The sequence below is a fragment of the Phocoena sinus genome, chromosome X, assembly GCF_008692025.1.
Source record: "Phocoena sinus isolate mPhoSin1 chromosome X, mPhoSin1.pri, whole genome shotgun sequence".
Taxonomy (NCBI): domain Eukaryota; kingdom Metazoa; phylum Chordata; class Mammalia; order Artiodactyla; family Phocoenidae; genus Phocoena; species Phocoena sinus.
In genome coordinates, this window is record NC_045784.1 from 2,616,923 (window position 1) to 2,629,446 (window position 12,524).

At 38.7% G+C, this 12,524-nt stretch overlaps 1 non-coding gene across 1 annotated transcript; it reads right to left on the reverse strand.

The window, feature by feature from the left end:
* Window positions 1–12,075: 12,075 nt before the first annotated feature.
* On the reverse strand, window positions 12,076–12,209 carry LOC116748174. Its single transcript, XR_004348187.1, has one exon. It is a non-coding gene; the product is annotated as a small nucleolar RNA SNORA70 (small nucleolar RNA).
* Window positions 12,210–12,524: the final 315 nt, after the last annotated feature.

The window sequence follows — 12,524 nt, forward strand, 5'->3', positions numbered from 1 at the left end:
ACTAACAATGAAAATGATTTTCCCGAAGATAAAATTACCAAGAGTTTAGTGCACACGAAGTTCAATCTCTTTTAAAAGTACAGTGTGGGAGCTTTCAGCAAATTGATTCAGAACCACAATGTAGATAGAGAACATTGCCTTTACCCCCAAACATTGCTTTGTGGGCTTTTGCACACAACCCTCCCCAAGCCCTAGCCTCTGACAACAACTAATCTGTTTTCATCACTGTGGTTTTTTGTAGAATGTAGTACAAATGGGATCACTGACAAACAGACTTGATCATAATATAAAATACCATGTTGCCTTTGTGTCTAGCTTATTTCACTCAGCACAGCGCTTTCGGGATTCATCCACACTGTGTGCGCGTCCTTAGTTTGCTTTGTGTTATCACGGAGTATTCCATCTTGTGGCCAGACCATGATCCATATCTCTCCTCCCCAGTTGATGGGGAATGCATTTTTTTTCCCTCTTTGGGGCTATTTTGCATGAACTCTGCTATGAAAAGTCACCTACGTGTCTTTGTGTGAATGTATGTTCGCTGATGTGGAGTAAATTTGAAAGACTGAAATTGCAGGATTGTAAGACAAGTGTATTTCACTTTATAAGAAATAGTTTTCCAGTGTGGTCCTACCATAATACACTCATGGCATGAGAGCTCTAGTTGCTCCAAATTCTTGAGGATCTTTGTCTTTTTAACTTTAAACATGAGCTGTGAGGTGGGGTTGATAGCACCCCCATGGTCCTTTAAATTAGCTAGTGATGCTGAGAATATTTGTATGCCCATAAAGATCACTCATACCTTATTTGTATGTGTGTGTTTAATTGGGTTCTGCTACGATGAAGCAGTCAGATAAATTAAATGAGTCACACAGGATATCCATCTACCTATCTCTCCCTCTCTCTCTCTCTCTCCCCCCCCCCCCCCCCCGCCTTTATCTATCTATCTACCTGCCTTTAATAAAGTTATAACCTAGAACAGGAGAAAGCAATTCTAAGCAAACATAGAAAAGTAACAAACACAGAAAACTTTGAAAACTTTCAGGCTCAGTCTATACTCCACCCAGGTCACCTGTATATAACAAGTCATTTCCCTCTGTTTGACGGTTTTTGTTGTTGTCATTGTTGTTTAATTTTATCTTTGGACCTTAACAGTTTAATGTTTCCTTTTCCCCAATCCTATGAGGGATTCATTACATTTCTTGAACTATTAATACATGTTTTTCACAAAATGACGAACTCTGCCATTTCTACTCCATCCTTTCAAAAGAATTTGATATTTTCGTATGGATTTCTCAGGCCCTGTTGATTCATTTATTTTCAACCTTGGTTTTCTTTCCGTTGTTGAGATGGAGTATTTCTATAAATCTCTTTACAAATCCTCTTTCTTCTGCCATCTCCAAATTACAATGTTTTCTATAATCCAATTTTAGGAGTGACACTGATCACCTCTGCCTTACTGTACTGATCACACAAACCAACCCCAATAAATGTACAGAGGGCATTGCACTGGGATATGAAAAAAAAAAGGGGGGGGGGCAGAAGGCAAGGGTCATTGGCACCTAACCTGGAGGCTTGCTATTACACACATACAGTTTCACTTTTTACATGTGTTAAAAGTTCAAGGGCCATAGTGAGTAAAGTAGGGTCTTTTGCCTCCAATTATGCCAATTGGAATAGCGGTCACATGACAGTAATTGCACACCAAGGATCAGGTGGTTAATTTCAAACTCCACACAAGAGATTAGGATATTTTGTAACCTCAGCTGCTGAAATGATGGGCACACGGATGATGATTTTTACTATGATCAAGTAGCGTTTTCATGAAAAGAGTTAAATATGTAAACTGAAGAACTTAAAAATAAGGCCAATTGTATAAAGCGCTGATAGGACAAAATGGGTCCTAAAATGTCTTGTTATTGCGCTTTGCCAGAATTTGTAATGAATACAGAAAGTAATACTTTTAGATGCTGGTTGGAATTTGTGTCTAGCAATAGAGACTTACAACAGAAATGGCCAAGGATCTGTCTCTTATTATGAGTTCATACATTACTCATTTTATTATAGCAGTAAAGAAACAATTGCAAACAAAAAGTACTGGCAATTCTGACAATATACTGGGATTTTAAAAACTGTGAGTGGCGCTAAGTACTTCCATTTTATTTCGCGCTCACAAACACATCTCAGAATGGTGGTTAAAATTATACAAGTGTACCTAAATTCACACATACAATTTTTTATGCTATTTCTCCTTCTGTGTTCAGTGTTTGGAGGAAAAAAGACTCTGCTGTACTTATCTCCCTGCCTATTCCTCTTAATATTCTGTTTTCTTTTATTTATCTACATATTTCTTTTTTTTTTTTTTTTTTTTTTTGGCCACACCGCTTGGCTTGTGGGATCTAGTTACCTGACCACGGATTGAACTCGGACCCCCGGCACTGGAAGCTTGGAGTCTTAACGACTGGACCACCAGGAACTCCTATTATCCTGTGTTCTTTTATATTTCCCTATGGTTGCATATGTAACACCCTTAGATTACTTTGTTTCTGTTTCTGCCAAGTGGTTGAGAGATTGTACCTATCATTACAACTACAAGAGTCTGTCTTTACCCTGTGAAATTTAAACAAAATACAATGAATCTAAGCAAATAATTCGATAAAAACATGGCATAATGTGTGTAGCAGAATGTTTCAAAACTATTAATCATCCCTTTAAATATAGTCCCAAGACCCATTTCTATATTTATATGTAATTCAACACATTTAAATTAACTTATTCATTAAAACTTAGTAAAATTCTCTCCTTTCAGTTAACTAAGAATTCAGGCAAAAGATATTAAAAATACCTTCAATTATTCTCACCTTCGACAAAGACTATTTAAGCGAACTGAATAAATTCCTCCATAGTTATTTAAATATGTGCCTGCCTTAAAAATACACTGAACGTATCTAAAAGTTCTTTCCATATTAAGTGTGTGAGTATGGTAACATGTATTCATTTATTTCTTTTATTTCTCATCAAAAATTAACAATGTTTATTTATCTTTTTTAACCTGTCACTGCTTTCTAATATGATTTCAACTGTGCCTAGAACTTTTATACAAGTAGGCAAGTGAGAACCACTTCAGTTTCAACTAACACATTCAAAGCTTTCATTTTTGTAGGACAGGTATAGAAACATTCTGTAATGGTATCCTTTACCTCCTCTTAAAAATGGTAGTGTTTCCAATATCAAGCATACTGGCATCATACTGTATCAACCTAAACATGGACCATCGGGATTTTAATTTTTGCTAGAGATTTAAAATTGGTGAATGGGAGGCGGAGTCAAGATGGCGGTGTGGGAAAATGCAGAGTTAGAGTCTCCCCAAAACCAGGGCGCCGGCCGGCTACTGGAGGGGGGACTCTGACCCCCAAAGAGATAGGAGGAACCCCCACGTGAACCGGCAGCTTGCGGGATCTTGGTTCACGAGCCCAGTGTTGGGCCAAAGCTCTTGTGGTGTGAACTCCAAGTCCAAACCACTGGACTAACAGAGAACCTGAGACCCCAAGGACCGTTCATCGGAGCGACGTCTCCCGGAGGTCCTCATCTCGGCACCGAGACCCAGCTGTACCCAACAGCCAACAAGCTCCAGTGTTGGAAGCCTCAGGCCAAACAACCAGGAAGACAGGAACACAATCTCACTCATAAAAATAAGATGGCAAAAAAATATGTCACAGATGAAGGAGCAAGGTAAAAACCTACAAAACTAAATACATGAAGAGGAAATAGGCAATCTACCTGAAAAGGGATTCAGAGTAATGATGGTAAAGATGATCCAGAATCTCGGAAATAGAATGGAGGCACGGATAGAGAAATTACAAGAACTGTTCAACAAAGATCTAGAAGAACTAAAGAACAAACCAACAGAAATGAACAACACGATAACTGAAATGAAAAATATACTAGAAGGAATCAATAACTGAGGCAGAAGAAGGAATAAGTGAGCTGGAAGGCAAAATGGTGGAAGTAACTGTTGAGGAGCAGAATAAAGAAAAAACAATGAAAAGAATTGAAGATAATTTCAGAGACCTCTGGGACACTAAATGCAACAACATTCGAATTATAGGGGTCCCAGAAGAAGAAGAGAAAAAGAAAGGGTCTGAGAAAATAATTGAAGAGATTACAGTCGCAAACATCCCTAACATGGGAAATAGCCACCCAAGTCTAGGAAGCACAGAGAGTCTCATATGGGATAAACCCTAGGAAAAACACACCAAGACACATACTAGTCAAACTACCAAAAATTAAATTCAAAGAAAAAATATTAAAAACACAAAGGAAAAACAAAAAATAACAGGCAAACAGACCCCCAAAAGGTTATCAGCTGATTTTTCAGTGGAAACTCTGCAGGCCAGAAGGGAGTGGCAGGATATACTTAAGGTGATGAAAGAGAAAAACCTACATTGAAGATTACTCTACCGAGCAAGGATCTCATTCAGATTCGATGGAGAAATCAAAAGCTTTACAGACAAGCAAAAGCTAAGAGAATTCAGCATCACCAAGCCAGCTTTACAACAAATGCTAAAGGAACTTCTCTAGGCAGGAAACACAAGAGAAGGGAAAGACCTACAATAACAAACCCAAAATAATTAAGAAAATGATAATAGGAATGTACATATCAATAATAACCTTGAATGTAAATGGACGAAATACTCCCACCAAAAGACACAGATTGGCTGAATGGACACAAACACAAGACCCATATATATGCTGTCTACAGGAGACCCACTTCAGACCTAGGGACACATACAGACTGAAAGTGAAGGGATGGAAAAAGATATTCCATGCAAATGGAAATCAAAAGAAAGCTAGAGTAGCTATATTTGTATCAGATAAAACAGTCTTTAAAATAAAGACTGTTACAATAGATAAGGAGGGACACTACATAATGATCAAAGGATCAATCCAAGAAGAAGATATAACAATTATAAATGTGTAGGCACCCAACATAGGAGCATCCGAATACATAAAGCCAATGCTAACAACCATGAAAGGAGAAATCGACAGTAACACAATAATAGTAGGGGACTTTAACACCTCACTTACACCAATGGACAGATCATCCAAACAGAAATAAATAAGGAAACACAAGCTTTAAATGACACAATAGACCAGATGGATCTAATTGTTATTTATAGAACACTGCACTCAAAAGTGGCAGAATACACTTTCTTCGCAAGTGCAGATGGAAAATTCTCCAGGATAAATCACATCCTGGGTCACAGATCAAGCCTTGGAAAATATAAGAAAATTGAAATTGTATCAAGCATCTTTTCTGACCACAACGCTATGAGACTGGAAATCAATTACAGGAAGAAAACTGTAAAAGATACAAATACACTGAGGCTAAACAGTGTGCTACTAAATAACTAAGAGATCACTGAAGAAATTAAAGAAGAAATTTAAAAAAACAAAGCAACAAATGACAATGAAAACACGACTACCCAAAACCTGGGGGACACAGCAAAAGCCGTTCTAAGAGGAAAGTTCATAGCAACTCAATCTCACCTCAAGAAACAAGAAAAGTCTCAAATAAACAATCTCACCCTACACTTGAAACAACTAGAGAAAGAAGAACAAAGAAAACCCAAAGTCAGTAGAAGAAAAGAAATCATAAAGATCAGAGGAGAAATAAATGAAACAGAAAGGAAGAAAACAATAGCTAAGATGAATAAAACTAAAAGCTGGTTCTTTGAGAAGATAAACGAAAGTTATAAACCCTTAGCCAGACTCACCAAGAAAAAAAGGGAGAGGACACAAATCAATAAAATTAGAAATCAAAACGGAGAAATCACAACTGACACAGCATAAATACAAAGGATTATAAGAGGCTACTACAAACAACTGTATGCCAATAAAATGGACAACCACGAAAGAATTTACATATTCCTCAAAAGGTACAATTTTCCAAGACTGAACCAGGAAGAATTAGAAAATATAAACAGACCTATCACAAGTAATGAAATTGAAACTGTAATTAAAAATCTTCCAACAAACAAAAGTCCAGGACCAGATGGCTTCATAGGCGAATTCTAACAAACATTTAGAAAAGAGCTAACACTGATTGTTCTCAAACTCTTCCAAAAACATTGCAGAGGGAGAAACACTCCCAAAATCATTCTACAAAGCCACCATCACCCAGATACCAAAACCAGAAAAAGATATCCCCAAAAAAGAAAATTATAAACTATATCACTGATGAACATAGAAGCAAAAATCCTGAACAAAATACTAGCAGACAGAATCCAACAACACATTAAAAGGATCATACACCATGATCAAGTGGGATTTATCCCAGGGATGCAAGGATTCTTCAAATACACACAAAACAATACACACAACAACCACATTAACAAATTAAGGAATAAAAACCATATGATCTCAATAGATGCAGAAAAAGCTTTTGACAAAATTCAACACCCATTTATGATAAAAACTCTCCAGAAAGCGGGCATAGAGAGAACCTATCAACATAATAAAGGCCATATATGACAAACCCACAGCCAACATCATTCTCAATGGTGAAAAACTGAAAGCATTTCCACTAAGATCAGGAACAAGACAAGGTTGCCCACTCTCACCACTATTATTCAACATAGTTTTAGAAGTTTTAGCCACAGCAATCAGAGAAGATAAAGAAATAAATGGAACCCAAACTGGAAAACAAGAAGTAAACCTGTCACTGTTTGCTGATGACATGATACCATACATAGAAAATCCTAAAGATGCCACCAGAAAATTACTAGAACTAATCAGTGAATTTGTTAAGGTTGCAGGATACAAAATTAAAGCACAGAAATCTCTGGCATTCCTATCCACCAACAATGGAAAATCAGAAAGATAAATTAAAGAAACACTCCCATTTACCACTGCAAGAAAAAGAATAAAATACCAGGAATAAACCTGCCTAAGGAGGCGAAAAGACTTGTACTCAGAATACTATAAAACACTGATGAAAGAAATCAAAAATGAAATAAACAGATGGAGAAATATACCATGTTCTTGGACTGGAAGAATCAACATTGTGGAAATGACTATACTACCCAAAGCAATCTACAGATTCAGTGCAAACCCTATCAAACTATCAATGGCATTTTTCACAGAACTAGAAAAAATTTCACAATTTGTATGGAAACACAAAAGACCCCGAATAGCCAAAGCAATCTTGAGAATGAAAAACAGAGCTGGAGGAATCCGGCTCCCTGACTTCAGACTATACTACAAAGCTACAGTAAGCAAGACAGTATGATACTGGCACAAAAACAGAAATACAGATCAATGGAACAGGGTAGAAAGCCCAGAGACAAACCCACACACCTATGGTCACCTTACCTTTGATAAAGGAAGCAAGAACATACAGTGGAGAAAAGACAGCCTCTTCAATAAGTGGTGCTGGAAAAACTGGACAGCTACATGTGAAAGAGTGAAATTAGAACACTCCCTAACACCATACACAAAAATAAACTCAAAATGGATTAAAGACCTAAATGTAAGACCAGACACTATAAAACTCTTAGAGGAAAACATAGGAAAAACATTCTTTCAAATAAACGACAGCAAGATCTTTTTTGATCCACTTCCTAGAGTAACGGAAATAAAAACAAAAATAAACAAATGGGACTAAATTAAACTTAAAAGCTTTTGCACAGCAAAGGAAACCATCAAAAAGACAACCCTCAGAATGGAAGAAAATATTTGCAAATGAAACAACAAAGGATTAATCTCTAAAATATAAAAACAGCTCATAGAGCTCAGTATCAAAAAAAAGAACAATCCAGTTAAAAAATGGGCAGAAGATCTAAATAGACATTTCACCAAGAAAGGCATACAGATGGCCAAGAGGCACATGAAAAGATGCTCAACATCACTAATAATTAGAGAAATGCAAATGAGAACTATAATGAGGTATCACCTCACGCTGGTCAGAACAGCCATTATCAAAAAAAGCTAGAAATAATAAATGATGGAAAGGGTGTGGTGAAAAGGGAACCTTCCTGCACTGTTGGTAGGAATGTAAACTGATACAACCAGTATGGAAAACAGTATGGAGGTTTCTTAAAAAGCTAAAAATAGTACTACCACATGACCCAGCAATCCCACTGCTGGGTTATATACCCTGAGAAAACCATAATTCAAAAAGAGTCATGTACCACAATGTTCACTGCAGCTCTATTTACAATAGCCAGGACACGGAAGCAACCTAAGTGTCCATCGACAGATGAATGGAAAAAGAAGAAGTGGCACATACAATGGACTATTACTCAGCCATAAAAGGAAATGAAATTGTTATTTATAGTGAGGTGGATGGACCTAGAGTCTGTCATACAGAGTGAAGTCAGAAAGACAAAAACAAATACTGTATGCTAACACATATATATGGAATCTAAAAAAAAAAGTTCTGAAGAACCTAGGGGCAGGACAGGAATTAAGACGCAGACATAGAGAATGGACTTGAGGACATGGGGAGGGCGAAGGGTAAGCTGGGATGAAGTGAGAGAGTGGCATGGACATATATACACTACCAAATGTAAAACAGATAGCTAGTGGGAAGCAGCCACATAGCACAGGGATATCAGCTCCATGCTTTGTGTCCACCTAGAGGGGTGGGATATGAAGGTAGAAGTAATCTTGTCATAGGAAGAATTTAATTACAAAGTGGAACATTATAATTTTATTTTATTGAGTGCTTAGTTTATATGCACATTCTTTCAGGCTATGCTAGGAAAACATAGAGAAAAGTATATACTACTTTCCTTTCCCATAAGCATTTGCTATCCACTAGGGCATGGGTTGGGAAACTTTTTCTTTAAGGCACCAGGAAAAACACAGAAGGAACATGCTTTCTGTTTTAGGAAGCATTTCATGCAAATTTCCCCACAGCATTTCAGGTTATTCCCCGAGAACCGAGTCCCAGGACCTCAGCTCACAGCAAGAAAGATGGGATGTGGGGTTTCCATTCTGAGATGACAGGTGCCCCGCAAATAATTCTGTTCCTATGTAAGCACACAGACAAAACCCTGACTCACAAATCATGAGTTGGAGTTTTGTACTCTGTTCTCACTTCCAAATTTACATTTGTTTGATAATACATTTCTTCTAATGGAGGACCAACTTTCTCATAAATCTTACCACTTCATCTACACAGGGGAGACCGCATTCGATAGCTCGGATTTGAGGATGGATGTTGATTTAATATTCTTCCTGGGGTTTTTCTGGGCAGGGGCGGGGCTCGGAATTCCTTTTCTCTTCGATGGAAGGTGTGTATAAAAGAGCCTTTTACTCCCACAGCCAACGTGTGTTGGAGTTATCTCATTCCGCTTCTTGGCTAGCCTTATCTTTTCTTTGCAAACTTAAACAAGCAAGATGCAATACATTCTCCTTTTGCAATCCTCCTGTTCACTGCTATCTACCTTAAGCCATCATTTAAGCTTTCTTTCTTTGAATGACAGTTGAGCTTTCGGAGGGAAAAAAAAAAAGAGCCTATCTTACTTCTTTGTTGTGGTCTAACCGGGGCACACAGACATCTCTTAGCATCCATGACCTTTCAGACCACCTGACCAACACTTATTTTACAGTGAACAATCTGTTAAAGAAATGACTAAGATCTGAAGGGCTCTTTTATCCATAAAAATTAATGTATCGATGCCACACGCTTCAACCAAGTTTTACATAATGACCATAGAGCACATTTCATGAGTTCACTTAAGGTCAATCTTATTTTTTAGGTCCGAAACAAATGAGAAGATAGATGACATAGCTCAGCTTTAATGCCCAAAAGGCCCTGATGTATTATTACTATGACCATTATTATTATTATTTACCAAATTCACTGATTTGACATGGGTTGTTCAGTAATCAATTGGAATTCGACTGCAGTGCATTCATTCTGAGTTTTAAAACCATGCTTCAATGCTTAATTTCTTTACCCCACTTACACGTTTGAAAAGAACTGAAAAAACCGTGACCCCCGTAATGATTTTAGGTTTCTATTTCTCATCGAGTTGATCAAATCCCAGAGGAAGCAATTTCCCCTGAAGCTGCCAATCATCTTTACACCTTGTGAAGTAATCTAATTCTTTTTAAAAAATATTATTGGCTAATCAGGCTTAATTTTTAAGAGCCATTTAGTTCAATGTAAAGAGAACGCTTCTATATACATGGCGCACAAGCTAACATTCCCCCCTCCCCCACCTCTTCTTCCTTTTCAAGTTTAGGGAGAAATGGTTCAGTCAAGATTCCTGACTAGAGTAAAAAAAAAAAAATCCATTATAGCTTAAGACAAAGGGGGAGATGAAAACTCTAAGGTCAAAGTTGCCATAAAGATAGAACACACTTTTTTTCCAGTTAGAAAATGGAGTTGGTTTGGGGGAATAAATGTATAAATTTGGGGTTGGGTTTGATAGAGATGCAGCTTTCCACTCGATTTTTTTTTTTTGGGGGGGGTACGCGGGGCTGTAACTGCCGTGGCCTCTCCCGTTGCGGAGCACAGGCTCCGGACGTTGCAGGCTCAGCGGCCATGGCTCACGGGCCCAATCGCTCCGCGGCAAATCTTCCCGGACCGGGGCACGAACCCATGTCTCCTGCATCGGCAGGTGGACTCTCAACCAATGCGCCACCAGGGAAGCCCTTTCCACTCGATTTTGCTCTTCACCCTCTCAGCTGGCAATCCCCCGTGGTGGCCTCCCAGAACAGCTAGAATCCAGGAAGCTTTCGGGATACCACCCTTCCCACACAGAAGCAAGTGGGATTTCCCTCCAAGGAGGCTCTTCAAAGTGAGACTGTTCATAGACACCCCCTCCCCGATCTGTGCTGTCTTCTGAAATTTTTTTAAACCATCTTCATTAATCGACGACTGATGTACAATAAAATCCCTACTAAAACTTCAGTGAGAAACCATAGAACTTGAGAGTTTCTGAGAAATATACGTAAACATGTGAAAGTCATCACAACCAAGATGGGGACCCTTTCAATCCCCTCTACATTCCCAGGTGTCCCACTGCAGTGAGCCTCCCACCCCATCCTTCCCCACGATGGCTCCTAGGTTTCTCCAAGTCACTCGTTTTTCTTGAGAAATTCATCAAAATGAGTCTCCTTTTTCTGCCTGGCTTCTTTCACTGAGGTCAATGTTTTTGAGAGTCATTCCTACTGTGAATCTTTGTAGTTTGTTGTTTTTTTCTTTTATTGGAGAGAAGTGATCCATCTTGCAGAAACAGGACCATCCATTGACCGGGGGACAGACAGTTGGGTTGTTTCCCGTTTTTGTTTGTTATGAGTTAAAAAGGCATAGACGATGCCGTGCTGGCCATGAGTAAAAGGGTCTTTCATTTTCTTGGATAAATACCTGGAGAGGCATTGCAGGATGATTTTATGTCAAGCGTATATTTAATTTTATTTTAAAAAGTGAAATCGCTGTCCAAAGTGGCTTTCTAATATTACATTTCCACCCACATGGAGAATTCTTCCAGGTGATTCACATCATCACCAACACTTGGTATCATCCGCCTTTTTAATTTTAGCCCCCCTAGTGTATGTGCAGCAGTAACTTGTAGCTTTAATTTGCTTTCCTAATGACTAGTGATATTGATTATACTTTAGGTGTTTATTGGTTATTTGCATTTTTTTTTTTTTTTGACAAGAAGGTAGGATTTCTTGGTGGGCATGAGTAAGGAGGGAACAGTGCCAAGGGTCTCATGAGCGAAGGGCCCGCCATTGGTCCAGAGGAACACAACTGGGGATGTGTGTGACCTCACAGCCATCCAGGATGAGCCGCTTTTCTGCCACCATGTTTTCAGATTCATCAGTGTTAAACTTAGTAAATCCCCATTTCTTGGAGATGTGGATCTTCTGGCGTCCAGGGAACTTGAACTTGGCCTCAATCACACGTTCCTCGTTCTGCAGCTTGGTGCCAGTGGACATTATGACTTGGCCCATGTGGACCCTGGCCACTGTGCCCTGGGGCTTTCCAAAGGCACCACGCATACCTGTCTGGAGCCTCGATTGGGGACAGCAGGCCAGTCACGAATGTGCACGGGAAAGGGCTGAATCCAAGGTCCCTTAGGGCAACCCATACAGGCGACAGGCTGTATACACTACCGAGGAGGCTGTTGTTTGCAGCTACTGGACATCGGGTCCCCGTGGGGAAAAGAGTACAGTCGGCTTAACTGGGTTATTTGCAAATTTATTGGATAAAATGTCTGTTTAAACTGTTCAGCCATTTAAATCATTTTGTGCTGATGTCCTTTCTTCTTGTTCATTTCTGAGTGTTCTTTCTATAGTCCGCTGAAAAAAAATTTTAAAAAGGAACCCTTTATTTTGTAAATTCTTTCTCCCAATTTGTGGATTAATATCACACTCTGAAGTCTTTAAAAATGGAAATTTTAAATATTAATGAAACACAACTTATAGTTTTCCTTTAGTCTACGTGTTTTGTGTCCTACCTACAAGATCTTCGCCTAACGGAAGGTCACCAATTGTCTTATAATTTC